The sequence below is a fragment of the Thalassophryne amazonica genome, chromosome 16, assembly GCF_902500255.1.
Source record: "Thalassophryne amazonica chromosome 16, fThaAma1.1, whole genome shotgun sequence".
In the NCBI taxonomy this organism is placed as follows: Eukaryota; Metazoa; Chordata; class Actinopteri; order Batrachoidiformes; family Batrachoididae; genus Thalassophryne; species Thalassophryne amazonica.
The window spans coordinates 16,458,000-16,481,377 of record NC_047118.1 but is presented as its reverse complement, the minus strand read 5'-3'; the positions used below and the strand labels follow the sequence as shown (position 1 = coordinate 16,481,377).

The 23,378-nt window shown below is 38.4% G+C and overlaps 1 long non-coding RNA gene across 1 annotated transcript; it reads right to left on the bottom strand.

Annotated features, from left to right (window-relative positions):
* Positions 1-1,437: 1,437 nt before the first annotated feature.
* LOC117528477 lies at positions 1,438-21,628 on the bottom strand. The gene is made up of 3 exons (XR_004565779.1): positions 21,545-21,628; positions 13,267-13,273; positions 1,438-1,452 (listed from the first exon to the last, which is right to left on the bottom strand). It is a non-coding gene; the product is annotated as an uncharacterized LOC117528477 (long non-coding RNA).
* Positions 21,629-23,378: the final 1,750 nt, after the last annotated feature.

Below are 23,378 nucleotides of genomic sequence, written 5' to 3'. Positions count from 1 at the left end.
AAAATGTGAAACTTGAGAAGATTCACAAAGAAATAAGGATGTTATTAATAGGGAGGGGTGTTATTTCAAAATTTTTTGAAATCTATAAATTTTTGCATGGAATATGGAAATATACACGGAATAAACCATAGCAGGATAAATTTTGTGTCATTTGGTTCCAAAAACCCATATGAATGGAGCCAGTGAAGATATTGGGTTCAAAAATTGCCAAATATATAGACGAAAATATCATATCTTGAGAACCGCTACACCTAGAGACTTGAAATGTGGCTCCAAATGTTGCTTGACCCCAAGTTTATATTCAACTTGTATAGTAACAATAAGCCTATCTGGTGTTTTTTTTAAGAGTTATTGACAAAAAACCTAATTTCAGTACATATGTTAAGATCAATTATAACAAACAAAATCTATGTAGTTTTTATTTCAGGAACATCAGTTGAGTATAATCATCACATGTAAATGAACTAATTATAAGCAGCAGAGTGGTTTTCTACATCAACAGCACATATACGACACACGCGTTACTTGAAATTTTCAAACACTCTGTCCATATGGGTTTTTAGAACCAAATGACCCAAAAACTATACTGTTATGGTTTATTCCATGTATATTTCCATATTCCATGCAAAAATTTATAGATTTCAAAATTTTTGAAATAACACCTCTCCCTATTATTAAATATTTGTTAAAATAAGGGAAAAAATACCTCAGACTGAATATGTTTATTAAAGCTGGATAATGTGATGAGTTACTTGAAGAATAAACTCAAAAGGCCAAACAGCAAAAAGGGCAACGTGTTTTGTAATGTGGGTTTTTTGCTGGAAAGTCGTGGAAAAATATGGGGAGGGCAAAATCTGTAAGATTAAAATGTGATAAAACGATATTGAGAGATCATTAAAATAAAGTCAAATGCAGGTCAACCTTGTTAACTCGCACAAGTTGGGGTCCACAAAATCAAACTGGGAGTTACCTGAAACCGTGAGTTAATTGTTGTGTGCAGACGTTTATCTGAATATAGCAAAAGGGAGCCAACAAGTGAGCAAAGGAACACGGCAAACTTCATTACAGTGTCTCAAACAACCAACTGGTCTCCATTGACTGTCCACCTACTTCTGCGCTGTGCTGTCTGTAGCCACGGCTTTTTACATTGCCGCTTAGCGCCCCTGCAGGTACCCTTAGGTATTGCACCCAGAGAACTTTCCAGATACTACATTAATGAGGTTGACCAAAAACACACAGTAGTCTAAATTTTCAGGGTCCACGAATCGACCATGAGTAAAGCCAAAACGCGCAATACGCATACGCGAGTTAACGGGGTAAACCTGTATTTTGCTTTATTTGAATGGTGAAATTAACTACACATTCTCATTTCTGCCTCTTCCCAGTTTTTTCCTCCTGCACTCCCTTCACTGTCCACATTACAATTGCAGCGCTTTGACAAATTTCACAAAACTAGCAAAATTTAGTTTCTACTGAAATCCAAGCATTACATTATATATTGGTTTATTTTATTTTTTTTTTTTATTACAACTTGTTTTAATGAAGGGAACATATCTACCTGGGCGGAATTTTATTTTCCTTCTTATGCTGTTTGCAAGAGTTATTGAGTGTGTCCATCCATGAGCAATTAAAAAAAAAAAACAGAAGTTACATTTGACCTTGGGTGATGCGTACATACTATGTGTGACATCTTGTAAATCCCTTCAGAGGTGATGTCTGGTCGCAAAAACATCATATCTAGATTTAGAAGTGTTTATTTCCGTCATGATGGATTAGCAGCCAGAGAGAGACCAGCCAGCAGACATCACTGTGCCTCTCTACTCTGATTGGATACCACTGTGTGCTTCCCAGCATCCCTCGCACAAGTCAGGGGATGTCCCCACGTGATCTCTGAGGTTGTTACCATAGAGTGTACAGGTCGCTGACATGAGCAGTTTGAGGTCATTTGTTCTTTTGAAATTTTTTCCCTTCAGGGAAACATATTATTAATAATATTATCTAGAGAACATTAATTTTTGATCATATTGGTAATGTCACATTTTGAATGCCTTATTTAAAGGCTAATAAATAAAATTATAGTGGTTCCAAAGAAAATTCTTTTTATGCTTTAAATCTTAAAAAGCTTAGTGGTCCTATACCTTTTAAGCATAATCCTTAAACTTTGGAGCAGGAGGAAATGATGAGTCCTCACTGAAACAGTTAGACTTGGACAAGCTCAGAAATTTTCTTGCCATTTTTATTCAGTTTTAATAGTTTTATTGTGTGCAACTGCAGCAGAAATATTAGGATTCAAAGGTTCTTTATTGTCATATCCCATATTTGTTTTTATCAGGTGTGGCAAACCAGATGGACACAAATGCAAGCTCACTAGACTTGGTAATGTTCAGATGGTTTAATAACAGGCAGGGATTCAGTAAACAGGAGGTCCAGCAGTGAGGCAAAGGTAGCAAAAGGCGAGAGGCTGAGATGTGTACAATAAACAGGCACAGGTCAAAAAACACGGTGTAAGGGCTATCAGAGGCAAGGCAAAAGCAAGGTAAAAAAAAAACAAAGTGGAGTCAAAACACATGTAGGCAAACACAGAGCAAAGAACAGGGCTGGAAAGTGTACAAAGACAACAATCTGGCAGTGAGCTGTGAGGGCTTAAATAACTGGTGGTGTAATTAGTGAAACAAGGTGCAGGTCTCAGTGAAAGTTCTGGAAGGGGGCATGACTAGTGAACAAAGATATGCATGGGGAAAGATAGTGAAGGCAGGAAAACAGAGTGGAGAGATGAAAGAGACAAAGACACGTGAGCAGGTGCAAGAGTGGAAGTGGATGAAAACACAGAGCAAAAAGAGTCACAGCGACAGACGAAGACACAAGCGCTGGTGCAGGGGCAATCAAAACAGAAACCGTGGACAGAATAAAATGCAACTACAGTATAACCAGGATCAGGAACAGAACATGAACAGGAGAACTGAAAACAAAACCTGACATTAAAGCATAACTGAAATCACAAATGAGATGAGCAAAAATAAACTACTGACAAACAGAGAATAAAGAAACCAGATGACTACAGAATAATGCAATTAATGAAACAAGATAACTGAAACAGAAAGTGCAATAAATAATGAATTGAACATAAACAGAAAAGTGTGGCTCAAACAAGTTGATGAGTTAGAACTCCAACTCCAGGGGACACTCCCGCAGGGCATAATGGAAAAATTCTGACCTTCCAGTACAAATGGAATGCACCATATACGAGGTCTGTTAGAAAAGTATCCGACCTTTTTATATTTTGCAAAAATCATATGGATTTGAATCACGTGTGATTGAATCAGCCAAGCTTGAACCTTCGTGCGCATGTGTGAGTTTTTTCACGCCTGTCGGTTGCGTCATTCACCTGTGAGCAGGCTTTGTGTGAGCAGTGGTCCACCCCGCTCGTCGGATTTTTATTGCAAATAAATGTCTGAATGATTTGGAGCTTTGCTGCATCAAATGTTTCCAGAAACTGTAAGAGACCTCCAGGTGGACACCATTCAGAAAATTCAAATGGCTTTGAGGAAGATTTTATGGGGATTACACAGATTAAGGAGTGCTCCAGCTGGTTTAAAGACCGCCCACAGCAGCTGAGAGCGCGGCGCAGTCTGAGCAGCGGCCGACAGGCTGAAACCCCGCTGAAACAACCAGAACATTTCCAACGTGAAAGCTTTGTTGATCCGGGACGTCGTCTGACTTCCACAAAAATGGCAGAAGACATGGACATCAAGACTTTTTCGGCACATTCCACTGTTACAGGAGTTTTTTTCATGGAAAGAGAAGTGGAGGGATGCTCCACCATACCGCTCATGGCGAAGGACAAAACCACCTCCGTGATGGTCTCACAGGACGGCTTTCAGATGGCTTTCAGACAGCTTTCTGTTGTGAAAGTGTAGGTACACGGACCCACAACAGGGGGCGCAATGAACGGACAATGGAGAAAGGTGAATAACAAGTTTTACTGTTGTGAAAAGAGCACAACCAATACAACAATTAATAATTTGGAGTTTAAAGCCGAAATCTGCTGGTGTCGTGTGGGCAGGCTCGAAGGTAGGAGACGTCCGTCCTAGTCGAACCGGAACCACCCAGATCTCCTCTGCCACCGAACCCCAGAAGTACTGGAACCGCCAAGTCCCGAATCCCCAGGTGGCCACTGCCTCCGCTCGTCGGATCCGGTACTGCTGGCGGGAAAGAGCACAAACACACAGGTATGGATGCGACAGCACCCAGTAGACGGAGAGGGGAGAAGCCGCCTCCACCTCTTGTCACAATGAAGCAGGAAGGTGAGTACTTATCCAAGCAAGTCGCTTTCTGTAGTCAGCTGTCCTGAAAAGGTTTAACAAGGTTTATCAGAGTCTTCAGTATATGCTTGCAGAGAAGGTTACCTTAATCTCAAGGCGATATCTCGGCACTGAGGTGGAGACGCCGTTCTGCTGATATACCTCTGTGTTGAATGGAACAGCTGTGTCCAGTGATGGGAGACAGCTGTCACCCTGGCTGCTCCCGTAAGGTGGCAGCGCCCTCTGGTGCCTGGAGCCCGCACTCCAGGCAGGGCGCCCTCTTGTGGTGGTGGGCCAGCAGTACCTCCTCTTCAGCGGCCCACACAACAGCTTTCGGTGGCTTGTCAGTCGTGTGACTAACCGAGAAATTGTGCATGAGCTGGACATGCCAGAACATGTCCTGTGAGGTTTCATCATGGCGTTGCTTTGTGCCATGCGGCTCCACCGCGACGCGCGGAATTCCTCCGGTCCTCTTTCCACGACAAAAACTTCTGTAACAGTGAAATGTGCCGTTCATTTCCAAACTGGACGCTGTGTTGATCCAGGACGTCGTCTGACTTCCACAGGAATTGCAGAAGACGTGGACATCTGCACTTTTTCTGCACATTGAGACAGACGTGCGAAGGAATTCCGCATTTATTCGCAATAAAAATCCGACGAGAGGGGTGGACCACTGCTCACACAAAGCCTGCTCACAGGCGAATGACGCAACCGACAGGCGTGAAAAAACTCACACATGCGCACGAAGGTTCAAGCTTGGCTGATGCAATCACACGTGATTCAAATCCATATGGTTTTTGCAAAAAATAAAAAGGTCGGATACTTTTCTAACAGACCTCGTATGTCACCACTGTTTCCTAGTGGGAAGGACAGGGACAACCTCTGGTAGTAAAAAATAAATAAATAAATAAAATGGAATGACAGCACACAGATGTTCACTCAGCTTTCTTAGTTTGGAGCAAATAAACAAATTATAGATATGGTGCAAAACCATTTTTGTATTTTTGTCCAGTAGTTAAACAATGACGTCACAAGCTCTTGTGGTGTCAGTAGCTACTGAACAATTTAAAGAAAGAGGTTGTGAAGTCATGAGGCCACTGGACAGAAGTGTTTGGTGATGCCAATATCTTTGTAGGTGAATGAAGATTCAAGTTTTCAGGGTCCTGGTGGTACCTGTCTTGCTGTGTGGTTGTGAGAGTTGGACACAACCAGTGACTTAAAGCCTGGTTCACACGGCAGGATTTTAAAATTGTCTCTAGGTTTCCAAAAGCTGAGAGACCACAAACCCATAGAGATTAAAAAAAAAAAAAATCATAAATCTAACAGTGATCATCCAGTGTGTGGTGTGCAGCCACATGGTAAGGATAACACCACCACACATGAACAGATTTCACACACAAACATTCCCGGGTCAGACAGGAAATCTCGCAAAATCTCTCGAGATTAAATGTGATTTCAGAGTAAACAAACTGAGATACTTTGCAGACTATTTACAACAGAGGAAAAAACTATACAAAAAGACAAAGAATAGGCGTTCTTTAAAGGAGTGGAGACAGTGCGACCACCGGTCTTCTGGGAAGCCATCACAGCTGTTTTAATTTTAGATTTCGCTCTGTGTGTCAGTTTGATTGGCTGCACGTCACATTCAGCAGACTGCGCGCTCGTTTGTGGTCGGAAGACACCACACACACTGCGATATCGGACCAAGACAATCCAAGATGTTGAATATCCCAGATTCCTGGCGTCCTTCTGAGCAGATCAGAGCGCTCTTAACACACCACACACGGCAGGAATATCTGATAAGATTATCTTTAGTGACATCATGATTGTCGAAGCGTCCTTAAGATTCTCGGAAGGGGAACATCGGGTCCGATATCGGCCTAATTATCCTACCGTGTGAGCCAGACTTGAGGCAATGACTGGATGTCTTTGGTACTATAGTACTATACTATAGTACTTCGATATAATACTATACTATAGTACTAAAGACATCCAGTCACCTAGGTGACAGAATGTCTTTGGTACTATACTATACTATACTATACTATACTATACTATATAGTATAGTATAGTACTGCTATAGTACTATACTATAGTACCAAAGATATCCAGTCACCTAGGTGACTGGATGAGATGTCACCTTCAGGACACCTGTGTCTTTAAAGAATCTTTGGGTACCACTGGAATAACATTGTATCAAATGAGCAATTACTAAGCAAGACTAGTACCACTATGAATTGAGAGGGAGTGTCAGCTATGACATTTTGGCCATGTGGCACATTTCTCTGTGCATGATCTAGCACACACGTGGCTGACTGTTGAAGAACCCACTAGCTGGAGAAGGCAAAGGCGACACCTACATTTCACCTGGCTACAACATATGGATGGTTGTTTTGGGGATGTGGGGATGGACTGGTTGTCTGCCAGTGTGGTTGCCGTCTGGGACCCGGGAAGATTCCGTGGTGTTCTGGATGCAGCGAAGTGCAGCACCGGTGCATGCTCCCAGACTTCAAATGACTTGCTAAACATTATGGCCCCAAAACACATAAATGAATAAATAACACTGATTCATTTTAATTAATAGAATATTTACCTGCGTTAAATAGAGGATAAACAATTTTTTAGAATTACTCAATGTTGAGGGAGGAAAAAAAATGTATATAATCATCTTGTAATTTACTTTCCTAAGTACCAGCACACATTTAAAAATTCTAATCAGTCTGCACACAAAGGTGATTGTCTTTAGATGTTAACGAGCTGCTACACAGGCATGATTGAACAAGGCCCATACAAAAAAAAAAAAAAACTGAAACAATGGAAAGGATTATACTGCAAAATACAGAAAAAAAATACCCAATATAGGAAGAAATAGGAGTCACTATTTGTTACACACCTTTAAGAAACACTGTCGAATCATGAATCTGCATTGGCCTGGAAGATCACGGCGTAAACGCTAATCATCGAACCTAACGTTTTCATTAGCAAATCAGCTTTCCAGATAACTTTGAAAACCATCGGCGGACCAATTACCTTCCGACAAATTTAGTTCTGATACCTTTTAGACTGCTAACATATTTTTGCGGGCATAGAGAATAAAGCTTAACAGTTAACAGTTAGTCTGAAATCAAAGATTTTAATTCCTGTCTGTTACATGTTTTGTAGCAGACAGCCAGCCATGAATGGTAGAGTTCTATCCTGTGCAGAGGAGAGCTAACTAACAGAGAAAAAGAAGAGTGAGAGAAGGGAAAAATTTGATATTTTTCGTCACACCATACAGACCTGCTGGTCATTTCACTGGAGTCTGCACAGGCAGACAGTTTTGACTTATGGTTATACGTTTAAACAAACTAATTGCGGACAGGTTATTGAAATTAACATCACATCTGTCATTTTACAAAGTGAAAATGTCAAGTATATGTTTTATTTGTAAAGTAATGCACTAATTTTGAATTTTTTAGCGTTTAGACACAGATGCCACATTGCATTATGGGTACATTAGTACATATTTACTGCCAGTAGATGGCAGTGTTCATGGCAGTGTGAGCAGCCACACATTCACTAAAAGTGATGGACTAAAAGGAACCAAAAGACTGGCAGGTCTGTATGGTGTGAAGAGAAATGACCTTTTTTCTCACTCCTTTCTCTCTGATCACCAGGTCTGTTTTGCTGAGAGAAGGCCGATCTGAGACAGAAGCGCTGACTCATTGTGTCAGTAGCTGCCATGTACTGAAGTCAATACTGAAAGTCATCGGTTTAGCTTTTATCCGCTAATTTTTTTTTAGGGATTTATCGATATAGCTTTATAAAAGTTAACTTTTCAGTTAGCGGATTAACGGTCATCGAAGCTACTTTTTTGGTTAGTTGTGCCCACCACTGTGCTGGTGTTGTTTTTGAAACATATAAATATGATTATCTGAAGAAAACAGGGACATCTTACCCACTCATTTAGGATATGTGTTGCATGCTAGGTAAAGTACAAATTGAGACAGCAATCAGTACCTCAACAGGCAATGTGCAGGTGTAATTTCGGATGTTTTCCACATTCCAACAAAGAAAATTAGTTTGGTGATCAGAATTTTTCAGGATGATAATGGAGGTTGCCACAGAGCAAAGAGTGTTAAAACGTTTCTATCGGAAAAGTCTCATCTCAGTGACATTGCCTGCAAACAACCCAGATCTCAATCTGATTGGAGTTTTGTGCTAGAATTTTCAAAAATGAGTCCATAGCAAGACTCCGTCCTCCACAGTTGATCTGTCAACCATTATTTAAGAAGGTTGTGATTTATCCTGTTGAGAAAATTGTTTTTTTTATTAGTGGAGTCCAAAAGATTTCATAATGTCATAAAAGAATGAGGTGGAGCATCAATTTACTAACTGTGATTCCTTTGACTGATGATACCAAATTTTTTTCTTAACATCGTGTTTCTATATTTTTTCCTCTGCTTCATCTGGATATATATGAAACATGCCATTATAGGATAAATTAAACTTTTTTTAATGAAGTCAGAATGTTCAATTATTGAACAAAAATAAATTAAGTGCCATAACTCTGGCAAATAAACAAAAGTTTATTTGCCAGAGTAACAAAGCTGGGCGAATATCTTTTTAAGTGTGATTATTCCATAATTGTTGCCAAATGTCATATAAGCATTCAAGCCATCTCACAATTTTATTTTAAATCGAAATTAACATTGATTTTAAATATTCTACAAAACACAACCAGATCATGGCCAAAATTTTGTCATTTCTTCACAGTACAATGAAATAAAATAAAATTCAAATGCATACATAAAACTTTAGTTATACTATTTTTGCAAGATCAGGTGATGACATAACAACCAAAAGAATGTGTATCAACAAATAACTGGTTGAATGTTCTTAACTGTAACCTCTAATAAAACAAGGAAACCATTGTAAATATTGTATTCTTACTGAGTCATCTATGCCTAAAAATATTAATTTAAATAATATAAAAATATCAATCATTGATATAAAATAATACAGTCCTGTGTTTAATCACTGAATATGATATATCCTTTTGAGAGAGAAAGGGGTGGAGCCTATCCCATCAGTCATGTGGAAAAACCAAGGTACACCCCAGACTCTTTCACATTCCATTAAAGCTCTAAACCGCATATTCCACCGAATGCCATTCCTTCCTCTTTCATCCCGAATACCAAATCTGGGTACATTTTGAAGCATCACAGTAACTCGATCCATCTTTTGCCAATCTTGAACAAACTTGGTATACATAAAATTTATGGCCATCACTGGCACCAGATTTCAAATCAGGATCCAGTTGTTGAACTGTTCAAAAATTTCATCCCGATTCTCGAAATCGTTGATAGTACGCGGTAACGTCCGGGTATTCATAGTCTTAATGGCTTCAATCATGTACAGACATCTTTAAATGGGGTATTTGTAGTGACTACAGCTTAAAACCTGTTTGCTCGTGGTCCAACGGGGTAAAAATTTGAAGCTGAAGCAGTGTTTGTTGCAGCTGATGACGCAGCTCCTCATCTTTTGTTTTCGGGTGGGTTGCCAGGTCTGCACTTTATAAGAGAGCCTGTTAGGAGGAAGCCATTTTGTCCCATTTTTGGTTTGTGGGAGATCATAGTGGAAGAGCGCCCTGTGGGAACAGGTGTAATACACTTAAGCGGGCTTTGCTCTTTGAGTTGTCAAGCTCTATAAGTCGTTTGTGATGTACATAGTTTGGGAGTGTTCTCGGATGTTAACAAGATGCCAACAAGACACCATCATGACACAGCCACAGCTTGTGTATCATAAGCCAAAATGCCTTATACATATATGGTGCATTATGTAATTTTATCGTTATGAAATATGGACAATAATTATGAATTAGGCTACAGTTGAAAAAAAAGAAGCTCTACTGTCATATGTGAGCTTGACCACATCTTGGTTTCCCAATCGAAGTCCAGTGTGCTTCCTGTTGAGTTTGGGACAGCAACTTGCTAGTTCATTCCCATATATTTTCCTCATGTGTAACCAACAGTGGTGGGCACAGATAACCAAAAAATTAACTTCGATAACAGATAATCAGATAACTGAAAAATTATCTTCGATAAAGTTAAAACAATAAACCACCCAAAAATGTATCAGAAGTTACAGATAACCGATAAATTCCAATATTACCTCTGACACATCTACAACTAGTAGTAGAACAAATTTAATAGCTTATAATAATATTAAAAACAACAACAGACCTCAACAATGAGACCCCACTTTTCTTTCAACATTCTGCCCCTGCTGGAAGCTCTTGTTTACTACAGAGCTCCCAGCACAGAGGCACTCCGAGAGCAGCCATAAAGCCAACTCTCTATCAATTACGACACTCCGGTCAGGCGCAGGTCTTGAAAAATAAAGTCATGCTGACTTATGGTTTTGATTATAAATAACATTAATACCGATAGAATAACTCCATTAATGTCAATTATGTCATTTGTACAAAGTTAAAATATAACATATATCTTTTAATGTTGAATAATGCACTAATTCTGAGGTTTTGTAACAAACAGACAGGTCGCAAAGGATTCTGGGTAAAAGTGCCTCTGCTAAACACTGGCTGAGTCTCTCTTTTTGGAGCGAGGAGGAGGGGAAAGCGAAGGGCTACAAATCCCTCCGTTTGGAGGGGTAGGAGGAGCTTACTGCTGTCTCTGAAAAAACAAACATGGTGCCGAAAGAGCCGCATAAATGAAGCGGATTTCATTACAAATTACGCTGTTTAGAAAGTTATAACTTGCCAAAAAACTTTACAGCCAGTTGTCTATGACAGCAGTGTGTATGCTGCTGGATGCATGTTACGTATGTTGTCGTTCTGAAGAATATCGTAACGTCGCTCATGCGCTGCGTTATAATGCACATACACACGAATGCTACGATAAGACACTTTTATATCTCACAACGGAGAAAATCATGATAAAGTGTAAGCACGTTAATTTGTATGTTCATAAATCTTTGGATAATATCAATCCCTGCTGTTGGATTTCAAGGTCTGTAACGTGTGTGTATTTTGTAAACAAACGGAGCCCTGAACACACTCATCTAATAAGCTTTCAGGCAGAAAATGAAAAGTTTCATCAATGGGAATAAGTTGGAAAATATATACACACACATGTATATGTGTAACACATAACCTGACGTCCTAATAGACTGATATTATTTGTCAAGGAAATTTCTAAAGGAAATAAGGCTGGATGCAAAAAATGGGAGAATTTGAAAAAGAAATAAGGTTGCAATTCCATTAAAAAAGTGAAACTTGTATAATGTATACATTCATTGCACACAAAAAAAGCCATTTGCAAAGCCAAAAAGTTGATTTGACAATCATCTGACATAACTGGGGTCAAAATAAATAGAACACTGCTATCTACTGGTTCCCACACGCTTAGTGAACACTACTGACCAGTAGATGGCAGTAGAGGCCTTGAAAACAAAATTCCAGATACAGTAATCCCTGTCTGCTACATTTAAAATGCATGGAATTTAACAAACGCAAATAAAACCAACATCTATAAACGCAGAGAATATATTCAAGAGAGTTTTAGGCAGTAGAGTTTAATGCTGTTGTCCGTGGAGCCTGAACAGAGTGTCTGAAATGCATTTGTCCTGTCATGATGTACTGAGATTACATCATCCTACCCAAAATGCATTGCGGGTCACAGGATGTGCTCACAAAACCTTAAAAATTAGCACATTACTTTAAAACTAAAACATATATCTGATATTTTCACTTAATAAAACTTCAGACATGACAGTAATTTTAAATAACTAAACTAAAAATGTATGCCTCTGGATGACTTAGTTGATATCGTTAGCCTATTGGTATGGTGTTAAAGGAAATGTTTTTTTTTTCTTTTGGGGCTGTTTCTTCTTTGTCTGCAGAGGATTGAGATGCTTTTTATACAAGTGGCTGTCTTCTGTTTGCAAAGGTTATAGCTGTGCGTTGGTTACAAAACTTTTAACAGATGAGTGCTAAACTAATTTTAAAAATGCTTGTCGCTGTTCAGCTTTGTTTATTTTGTTTATCGGTTTAAAAGTTATTGGACAAAGATTAATCGGAAGATAATTGGTCCGATAATGGTTCTTAAAGTTATCTAAAAAGATAATCCGATAAAGAAAACATTATCTTTGATAATTATCTGTTACTGGATTATCGGAAGTGTGCCCACCACTGTTAACCAAGAACATTTTTGACTCAGCAGTGAAAATGGCAAAACATCTTGGAATATTTCAAAAAATGTATTGACGTGTTATGCGCTGTGTCATGGCGACACATTACAAAATACCATGACGTGGTGCCCAATGTTAGCAAGAGGTCAACATGGCTCTCCAAGTCATAGTTTAACCTACAGTTTGGAACATATCATGTTAAACATCTTGAAGCTTACGCAGTTGTGTAATTTGTTTTGTTTGGTAGTTTGTCTGTAGTAGATGGTCACTCAGCTGAGTCTGGTATGCTTGAGGTTTCTTCCTAAAATTAGGAAGTTCTGTAGATGCTCTAGTCCTTACTCTTGTATCGTGCACCAAGGTAGCTTCATGTTGCAATTTGATACTGTATAAATAAATTTAATCGAATTAATTAATCCTCAGCTAGCTCAATTTGAGCATCTGTTGAATGTGTGGGGAATATGAGTACCTGATAAGGAAGTAGAAATTCCACACAGAGAAGCCCCAAGTTGGGTTTGCACCCAAAACCTTCTACCACCCATCATACTCCACATGACACACAATCTTTACCAAAATGGATCACAGTCCATTTTTTGGACAAAGTTTAGCAGACAGGATCTTTATTCAAAGTGCTGTAGAGATAAGCATTTTTGAGTTATCTGAACTGTGAAATATGAATTTCAGGAAGGAAAATAATAACTCAAGATTCTACCAGGCATCCTTGAACAGAGTGACAGCACTTCAACCCACGCTTCTGTCTCCATTTATTTCAGAAAACTTTTTTCCTCAAGTAAAGAATAAAAAAGAAATATTAAATCAGCATCAGCAGTGCCAATTTCTTTTTTCAGATCACATTAAGCTGTTCGACTGAATTCCACATTAGATTTCTATTTCTGCCATAGTTCTGCGTTAGTGAAGGTTTTAATAAGTTGATGAAAATTCCCTACCACTCAAAGGCCACATAATTTAACGTGGGTTTTATGCCACTGTCTGACATTGAACTTTATTATGTATTTTCAGCATATGTACCCTTTATGAGGAGTTAATCCTTTTACTGTCAACAGAATATTGGGTATCTATAAATAGCTGCAGTTCAATATGGAAGTCGCTCACTAAAACCTCACAGGAGCAGCAGCGTACAATTACTGCTTGCAATATTTTTTTGAAAGCAGATCATAATATTTTTCAGCACTGCCGCAGCAATACTTTGTGTCTTGCTTTTCTGTAGTTATCTGATCCGTGGTAAAAAAAAAAAAACGAAAAGAAAATGTGAAAATCACCTCTTTGTAGGGTCGAAGATGTTCAGCCACAAAGCAACACACTGCTCTGCATAGCAACTGACGATGAGAGTGAATCTTATCGTCGAGTCCCCTTGGAAGCGTCCAATCCCTTTTGTCGACGTGCTTCTACTTTATTTGTTTCTTTGATACAAAGTTCCTGCAAATGGAACTAGGATATGTTCTCTACCTGGATGGCTTAAAGTCTTTCAAGAGCCTCGCTGGTCTGATTAAAAGTGACTCAAAGTCAAAGTAAGAAAAAGACGTTTTTAAAAACTAGACAAAAGACAACAGCACAAGGGGGAAGGGACTGATTGACGGAGAGGTTTTTGTCAGACAGACACAGAGAGTCAGACACTCTCTATTCAAGAGTTGACAGTCTGCGTTTGTACATCCATGTGAGTAAGAGGCAATGAACTGTAGGCTGGGAGTTCAGATTTTTCAAACAGCAAAATGACACAATACTCACTATTATTAACAAACAGAAACAAGAGGACAATTGGTTCGAGGCACTTGTGGAAAGTGATTTGAGCTCAATCTGCCTATTTTACAGGCAACTGCCTTTTTCTCTAAATAACTGCAGTGATGTCGCTTGTTTGTTTTGATTAATAAGGCAATTTCCACAAAAAAAAAAAAAAAAACAGAAAACCTATACATAATAATTATAATGTTTCATATTTACCTCTATAAGTGCTATGATTGAGGCTTGATGATAACGTATAGCCAAGGTTGGATAGGATTACTTTGAAATATAATCCAAAAGTAATCAGATTACAAGTATGTAATGTATGTACATACATACATGTAATCCACATGTATTCTTTCAAAGTAATCCTACCAAACCTTGTGTATAGCATAATGCAAAATAAGACGATTGGTTGGGAACATTCATGGTATTTACAATTTGCAGAGTGCGAATCAAAGGACAAGCTTGATATTGATCCATGAGGCAGATATCTGCTCTCTACTCAGAAGATCCACACTTTATTTTATTGGGCTGAAGAGTTGATACAGAAACATCAAGATGTTTGAAGTGGTATTTTGTCAGGAAACCCTATAATTTTTCTACTTTTTCTTGAGACACTGAAGGAAACAAAAGTAGCTGATGCGCCTTGGTACTTTAGCCGAAGTTTAACATACCATCTGTTGTTGAGTTATATTTGGACATATTCACCTCTTCAATTCAATTTTCAATTTCAATTTATTTTCATTTATATAGCGCCAAATCACAACAAGGTTGCCTCAAGACCCTTCACACAAATAAGGTCTAATCTTACTAACCCTCAGAGCAACAGTGGTAAGGAAAAACTCCCTCTGAGGAAGAAACCTCAAGCAGACCAGACTCCAAAGGGTGACCCTCTGCTTGGACCATGCTACAGACACAAATTACAAAGCAATTCTCAAGTCATGAATCTGCACGTCTTAATTCAAGTCCCAAGTCAAGTCTCAAGTCATAATGACAACCAACTCTTTGCAAGCTGACTTGAGACTTGACTTTAGACTTGTAGATTGATATCGTGAGAATGACTTCACATTGACTTTGTCCCACCTCTGGTAATGGCATACTCATGAAGGTGACCTAGTGGTAGCACAGCTCAACTGTATTTTAGCATGAATGTCAAAGATTTTAAACATGCTGAAAATTTTTCAGGAGCCACAACGAATATAGTCCATAAGCCGATCATCAATTTTGACCTAATTGGTACCACTTAAGGGGACGAAACGACAGAGATCAAACTTTAAAAATGCTCCAATCATGTTGAAAACTATATCTTATTACTTGTCTGATCATAACAATTTCAAAAAGGTATAGTTTGGACTATATGTGATGGAATGTTGTGGAGTTATGGGGGTAAAAACTGCAAAAATGGTGACAAAGGTCAATTTCAGTTTGTACAGGGGTCAAAAATTAAAGTTGCTAAAATTCAGTAAAAAAAATTATGCAAATTATTGCTTGGGTTAATAGAGTTCTAATAAGGAATAGTTTGCACCATCTGTCATGTTTAGGTATCATGTTACAGGGTAACATATGTCACATGTCATAGAATCCAATAGATGTTGACCTTGTTTGAACTTTACTTTGGAGACCAAACATTCAACAGAGTCAAAACTATTCCATTTATTAATCCTTTTATTTCAACAAATAATTTGCATCCTTCTGTACTGAAACTGGAGAAACTTTAACTTTTGACCCCTGTACAAACTAAAACTGACCTTTGTCACCATTTTTGCTGTTTTGACCCCATAACTCCAGAACATTCCATTACAGATAGTCCAAACTATACCTTTTTGAAATTGTTATGATCAGACAAGTAATGTGATATAGTTTTCAACATGATTGGAGCATTTTTAAAGTTTGACCTGTGTGTAATTCTTCAGCTACCACCCTGCAATGGTTATCATACTTTTTTGTGTAGGCCATGGTTTCAAAGTGTTGTTTTGTCCCTTTAAGTGGTACCGAAAAACTGCCTGGCCCATGGACTAATACCAGCGTTGCTCGACTGATGACGACTTACGTAGCTCCTCTAGAGTCTGGCGGATCTCGGTGTTGGTTGATGTTAATCGAATTGTCAATGCACCATAACAGCACATCAATAAATAATTCAATTAATAAATAGTAAATAAAGTAATTTATTTATTCTATAATTTATGAGCAGACATTTAAGAAAGTTAAAAATAGTATGTAAAAAGCAGATGCCTTCATTTCCTCATTTCACTGACAGTTGCAATGTTTTACTGTACACATCATGATATGCCAGTAAAGTAGATGTTGACCATTTCTAAACACACATGATTCACATCACGTTCATGACAGAGTCACGAGAAGTGATTTAATCTATTAGTTTGTGATACTGTCACAAAATGTTACATTTTCATGACTGGCAGTGATGGGGGGGAGTTGGGGTTATGGTTCAAAATGGTGACCTAAACTTAATCAAGTCACAAAAATGTGATGCATTTCATGATGGTATCACGAAAAAGAACATGAGACTGCGGCTGCTTAATGACATCAACTCATGCATTTATACAGCGATCTTAAACTAGCCCTAAAATAAATATCTAAATTCATTATAAAAATCACATTAGCCATTTTGGAATTTCAGCGATATGTATATATGATTGCATAATCCTACTATTTTCAGAGACCATAAGCAGTTATATGGCTGACAAGTAGTTTTACAGCCAGATGTGGCCTGTTCCATCACTATCCCATGGCAAATGGAGTTGATTCCTAGTGTTAATTTTGCATTCGGTAGCTGTTAAATGACACTAAATATAATGTCCAGAGTCACTGGTTTTAATGGCAATGTGACTGCTGATGGAAGTGGGATGAATTTTGAAGTATATAGGTCATACAGTCTGCTCTGATTCAGCCAAAATGCTGTTGAACTGATAGGACAATACTTCACAGTGCAGATGGATAATCACATACCGTTAAAACAGCCCAAGACTTTTTTCTACGGTCAAGTCAGTCACCTGATCTCAACCCAAGAGTCCATTCTTTTCATTTATTGATGACTTAATTAAGGCCAGAGACCAAGCAGTGAGTAAAAGAGGCTGCAATAAAGGCAAAGCATCTCAGGGGAGGAATATCAAGATTAGGTGACATCCATGTGTTCCAGACTTCAGGTAGTTAATGAATGTAAAGGTTTTTGATTTAAGTGTTAACAATAATCCTTATATGAATTATGTTAGTTTGTCTAAATATTTATGGCGTCTTAAAACAGAATAGCATCTGCCCATCAGCTGCCGTCAATCTGATCTTATGGAACTACAGGGACCTCTGGAAATCCGGACTATGCTGATGATCTCTAGAAGAGCGTCTCACTCAGACTCTGCTCTGCACCATTTGGATGTTTTTTTAAGCCATCAGTTATTATGACCACTGGATTCTATATGTTTAAAGTTCTTTAGCTACAACATTTCTATCTTTGCTTGTTTGCCATTTCCTTGTTGTGTGTTGAATATTTATTTTGTTATTATAAGTATGGCCAAAGCAGATGCCCCCATCCCACTGAGTCTGGTCTGCTTCAGGTTTCTTCCTGGATTCAAATACACCTGAGCAAGTTTTTCCTGACCACTGTTACTATTGTACATACTCAGGGGTTGGGTAAGGTTAAACCTTGCCCTTTGGGGTGACAAATTATGATTTTGCACTGTATCGATGAACTGAAATGAACTGAATGAAGAATCTGTGGAAATGGTGAAAACATTTGAATTAAAGCTTAAATTCTACAGTTCAACCACATCTTAATTGTTTCATTTCAACTCTATTGTGGTGAAGTACAGAGGCAAAAATGCAAAAAAGTTGTGTCACAGCGAAGATTTTTCTGGATCTGAGTGGCGTCACCTGTCTATAGTTATGACCACTGTGAAAATATTGATTGGTTTTAATGGAAAATCCCATTTAATTTTAGTGATGATCACTGTCAACTATGTAAGAGTCATCATCCAAAGTTGAAACCATAAGGTTAGTAACAATGACTGGGATAGCCCTATGACATTTTAATGCTTAGCCAATGTGGCTAAATGATGTATTTTCTCTTTCGCCTCAATTAATTTCCTTGAGCCACACAACAGTATTCGTAAAAGATAGCAAATCGTAATAGCAACCAAATTCACCTACCAAAAGTTTCATGAAAATTCAGTAAGGGATATCTTTTATATTATATTCCAATTAAAAGGTGGAACTATGCTAGTATACTAAAGTATATCTAAATATCTAAAAAGGAAGAGTAAAATAGAAGAGTAGAAAAGAGTAGAGTAGAGCCACTTACTGTAGGTGCCTGGTCTTGAGAACCAGGGATGATAGGTTGAAAAGCTTTTTTATCCCATGGGAACTCTCTCTACCCACCCAAACGGCTCAAAAGTATATATAATAATAAATAATAAGACATAAGAAAGATAAGACATCATATATATATATATATATATATATATATAACTATATTTAAATATTAAGGGTAATAAGCAACATATACAATAAATATGGTACTATATAATATACAGAAGTAGGTATTGAAACCTAAATATTAATACAGGAGAAGATTTGTCATGAAAGACTTTTTATGATAATGACAAGAGTTTTTAGCTACTGTGGGTAAAAGAAATCGAAATTCTTTTAGCCACATGGCATTTCTCTTAACATTTTGCAACCTGGCTAACAGGTAGCATTAGCCCAGTGCCGGTTAGCTTTACATCCTGTTTTATCAGTAAAAGATTAAAGGTTTATGTTCTAATTCAAGGTAACAGTTTGGCTGTTGTAACATCTTTCATAGTTAACATTGCTAGAATACTGCATAGGTTTGCTGCTACAGGTTTTTTTTTTTTTTTTTTTTACTTTTTTGAACTGTGAAATAATTGCTCAGTTGTCACATTGCTTCCACCACATGCACAGATATGGCCCAACAGCTGTCTCCCAGGTGAAATCATTTCAATTACAGTCGTAGCTCTCTCCCAACTGGATTTCACTCTCACTCATCCACCCATGGTGACAAAGCAGGTCGGCGTGCCACCGTTAGTGGCGTGCTGGCTGCTAAGGAAACAGTGCTTGTCTCGCTACACTGGTGCTGAAGTGGTGCCAGGGAAACACTTGCTTACCAATGTCTCTCTCCTTTGAGAGCCAACGAACCTGGCAGCCAATGACGCCTTGCTGATAGGGATGGAGCATCTCTATGGTAACAGTGGAGAAAAGGAGCTGGCAAATACAGGTGAATGGGATCGTACATGGGCTGAAAACAGCTATTAATGTTCAAATGTGTACACCTTAGCACTGAGACACAATCAGCCGGTCAACCCAGACTGATCTCAAGAGGCAACCTTGGGAGGTGATGGTCTAGTGGTTAAGCATTGGGCTTGAGACCAGAGGATCTTTGGTTCAAATCCCAACCTGACCAGAAAATCACTAAGGGCCTTTGGACAAGGTCCTTAATCCCCTAGTTGCTCCCGGTGTGTAGTAAGCACCTTATATGGCAGCATCTTGACATTGGGGTGAATGTTGCTTTGAGCATTTGATGCAGATGGAAAAGCGCTATATAAATGCAGTCCATTTCAATTTATTTATCTATTTTCTCAACTCTGCATTTAAGGAAAGACCGCCAGAGACACTCACAAATCAATAAAGTAACTTTTACGTCGCCATTGTGGTCGACAGCCGTCAATTATTAGCAGCATACAACAGACCCCCTCAAGTTTAGTCTTTGTGCACTTTCAATAACGCACTCTTCGCTTTATTTGGTAAGCAGCAGGTACTCCACTTGTCTGCTCGAGTGTGAAATCTCTATCCTTTAGAGGCTTCCAAACTGGAGAACAGGGAAAGATGTTGGCTAATGATGATTTTGCCTCATTTCTTTGCATCAAAATTAGAAGCATACACTTAATTAATTAAATTCCTCCAGAGTCTTGACAACATTAACTGCCTTCTTACCATTTCTTTTTGCAACAACACAGGGATGTGACGTAATGGACATGCACCAAGGCTTGTGATGTACTTCTGATTTGGTCATTGGTCATATGCAGGAAAATATTTAAAACAGAACATTTTCAAATAAGGAGAAGAAATACTTGGAGGATTGCTGTGTATACACAGTAATTCACCTTGTTCTCATCTTTATAGTGAAGTGGCCTCTATGTACGTGTGTGTGTGTGTGTGTGTGTGTGTGTGTGTGTGTGTGTGTGTGTGTGTGTGTGTGTGTGTGTGTGTGTGTGTGTGTGTGTGTGTGTGTGTGTGTGTGTGTGTGTGTGTGTAATTTCGATCACAGAAATTGGGGACAGTTGGCATTTCCCCATTTGGAATACTTATGTATTTTGGGTCAAGGATGAAGGCTGCAAAAACAGAAAGTTGATAGGACTGATATTTTTGGAGAAATTAGGGATATTAGGTAACTACAGTGAACAATGGACGCTGATATTATCAGTTATCAAGTTGTTCACCAATGAATATGGCTTTATACACTCTGAAGAAAACCATACACCCTGAGGCCAAAGGGTGTATGGTTTTCTGAAGGGTGTAAAAAGCCATATTCATTGGTAAAACAACTTGATAACGATTTTATCATATACCTATAAATGATAAATGTTGTATGGTTTTCTGAAGGGTGTAAAAAGCCATATTCATTGGTGAACAACTTGATAACGATTTGATCATATACAGTGATTCCTCGTTTATCGCGGGAGTTACGTTCTAAAAATAACCTGTGATAGGCGAAATCCGCAAAGTAGTCAGCGTTATTTTTTACAATTATTATAGATGTTTTAAGGCTGTAAAACCCCTCACTACACACTTTATACACTTTTCTCAAACAGGCATTAACATTTTCTCACTTTTCTCTCCTGTGTAAACACTCAAAGTTCAAACCTTAGTAGAAAAAAAATAGAATGTTTTCCTATAAATAATTATGATGGCTTTTAGAACTAACAAATTTAATTTTAATGATCAACCTACAAGGTTGGACACGTAAGAAATTATTAATAGTGACTCACCAGTATTTTACAGTTCCTCTGACCGCGCCTCTTCATCATGGCGCCGCTCCGCTGTCCGGATTGGCTGATTACTCGGGTGGTATGAAAAATATTACCCGTCTGCGAAAAGGGTGTATTGCTATTTATTCTTTAGTGTTTTATCCAATCATATTTGCGTATTATTTATAGGTATATGATAACACCATTAATCAATCCCTGCTAACCAGGCAAGCAGTGAACAAAGGAAATATCTCAACCTTGCCATTTGTAAAACATGACTTCAACTAAATGTGTCAAATCATAAATACAATTATTCACCATTTTCATTTCCTGCACTTTCGGTTAAAATCATGATAGAAATGTTGCATAATTTATTACCACTCTTGAAAAAATGTCAGCTACTTATTTTATAAACACTACCACCCAATCTATAACTCATGGATCCCCATAGGCAACGTGCTAGTTCAAATTAAAACCCCGTCATACATATCAAGAATGTGCAGGAACCAGGCCGACAAGGCAAATATGGTCTTAATCTGGACGCAGTCGGGAGGAAAAGAGGCGTGGCCAGCCATGTCACACCAGCAAGATGCAGCCCAAACATATTTCAGACAACAGTCACATGACACAGGCCGCTGTCAAACAGCACCAACACTGGAGCTGTCACTCACCCACGCAATCAAATCTTTGCTCATCCTCACATTCTCAGTGCTCACTGACCTCTCATATGGAGGAGTCTGCGCTGGCAGGCGTCAAAGTGATGTTAATCAGTGAAATCACCTGCTGGAGTCAGTGGCTACAAAGAAATCCTGCACCCTCTTGGCCCTTTCTGGAATGTCTTTGGACACCACTGGTCTATGTAATATTTTGATTGTCTTCCCTAGCTGTTCTGAAAAAAACCTTATGTACCTTCTTTGCATTCGCATAAGGCAGGTCTACTGCATCCATCAATGCTGAAAAAGAAGTCTGCAGGTTTCAGGGCTGTCACATAGCATGCTTCTTTTCTCCGGAAGAAATGTTTTGATTTGATAAGGATATGAAATTAATCATGTCCGCCAAGGACATAATAAACTCATCATTGTTCCTTTATTTATTTGTCTGTCTTTTAGCAGGATTACATCAAAACTACTGCATGTATTTTGACAAAATTTTCACCACAGACAGATATTAGGGCATGGAAGTCTCCATTCAATTTTGCAGGTGATCCAGATTCTGGATCACTCGATTTTCGCTTTGAAGTATTACGTCAAAACTACTTCACAGATTCTGACCAAAATTGCATCACATATAGATATTGGGGCATGAAGTGATCCGGATCTGAATTGGCGGATGTCAGAAATCTCAGATTGTTCTTGTTTATTAATAACTTTCCCACTTCATTCTATTGAAAAACCAAAAGTCATTGGTTCTTTTTAACATAATTATCTGCATTCTTTTTTCTTTTTTTTTTTTGGCAATTCTCACACATAATATTCTGGTGCAAAATGATTTCATTTTAAAAGCATTAAAAAGGCACAATAGGAACTACAATAGGAAGCATGAACCATAGGAACTTATACTAGATATAGTTTTAGTTTTGGTTACTGTTTGCATTTCCATCAGCTTAAGTAGAAACTACAGCATGCATCTTGATATACGTATAGGACAACTGGTGGCATATCTTCAATTAGGCCAGTGAGTGATTTTCTTGAGGAATGTATTAAACCCTATAATGCCATATGTACTGTATCATGTTTGATACATACATTTTGTGGGTCAGGCATTACAGAGTTAATTCTTTCTACCACAACAATGGAAATTGTTTCTTTTACTGTTAGGCTCAGACATGAACCACCAGGTTTTGTCTTCACTGAAAATCAAGAAAAAGTGAACATGATTACTGAGGTAGATTATGGACATGGAAGACAAACTGAACTATCTATGACAATGGAGAAGAAAGGTATTGATTTCAAGATAAGTACCCTGTTTACGCTGCAGGAACACATGGGCCATTTTGGTCCATCACCTTTGCAGGTGTCTATAACAAGGAACCATTGCTGACAGGACATTTTCTGAGCTTTATCTGGTTGTGAAATAACTCCCCGCTCCAGGATAGGTACTTCTGAGCAGCACTGGGAAAAAAAATCGATGGGCAGGGCTCAATGGTAGCTGC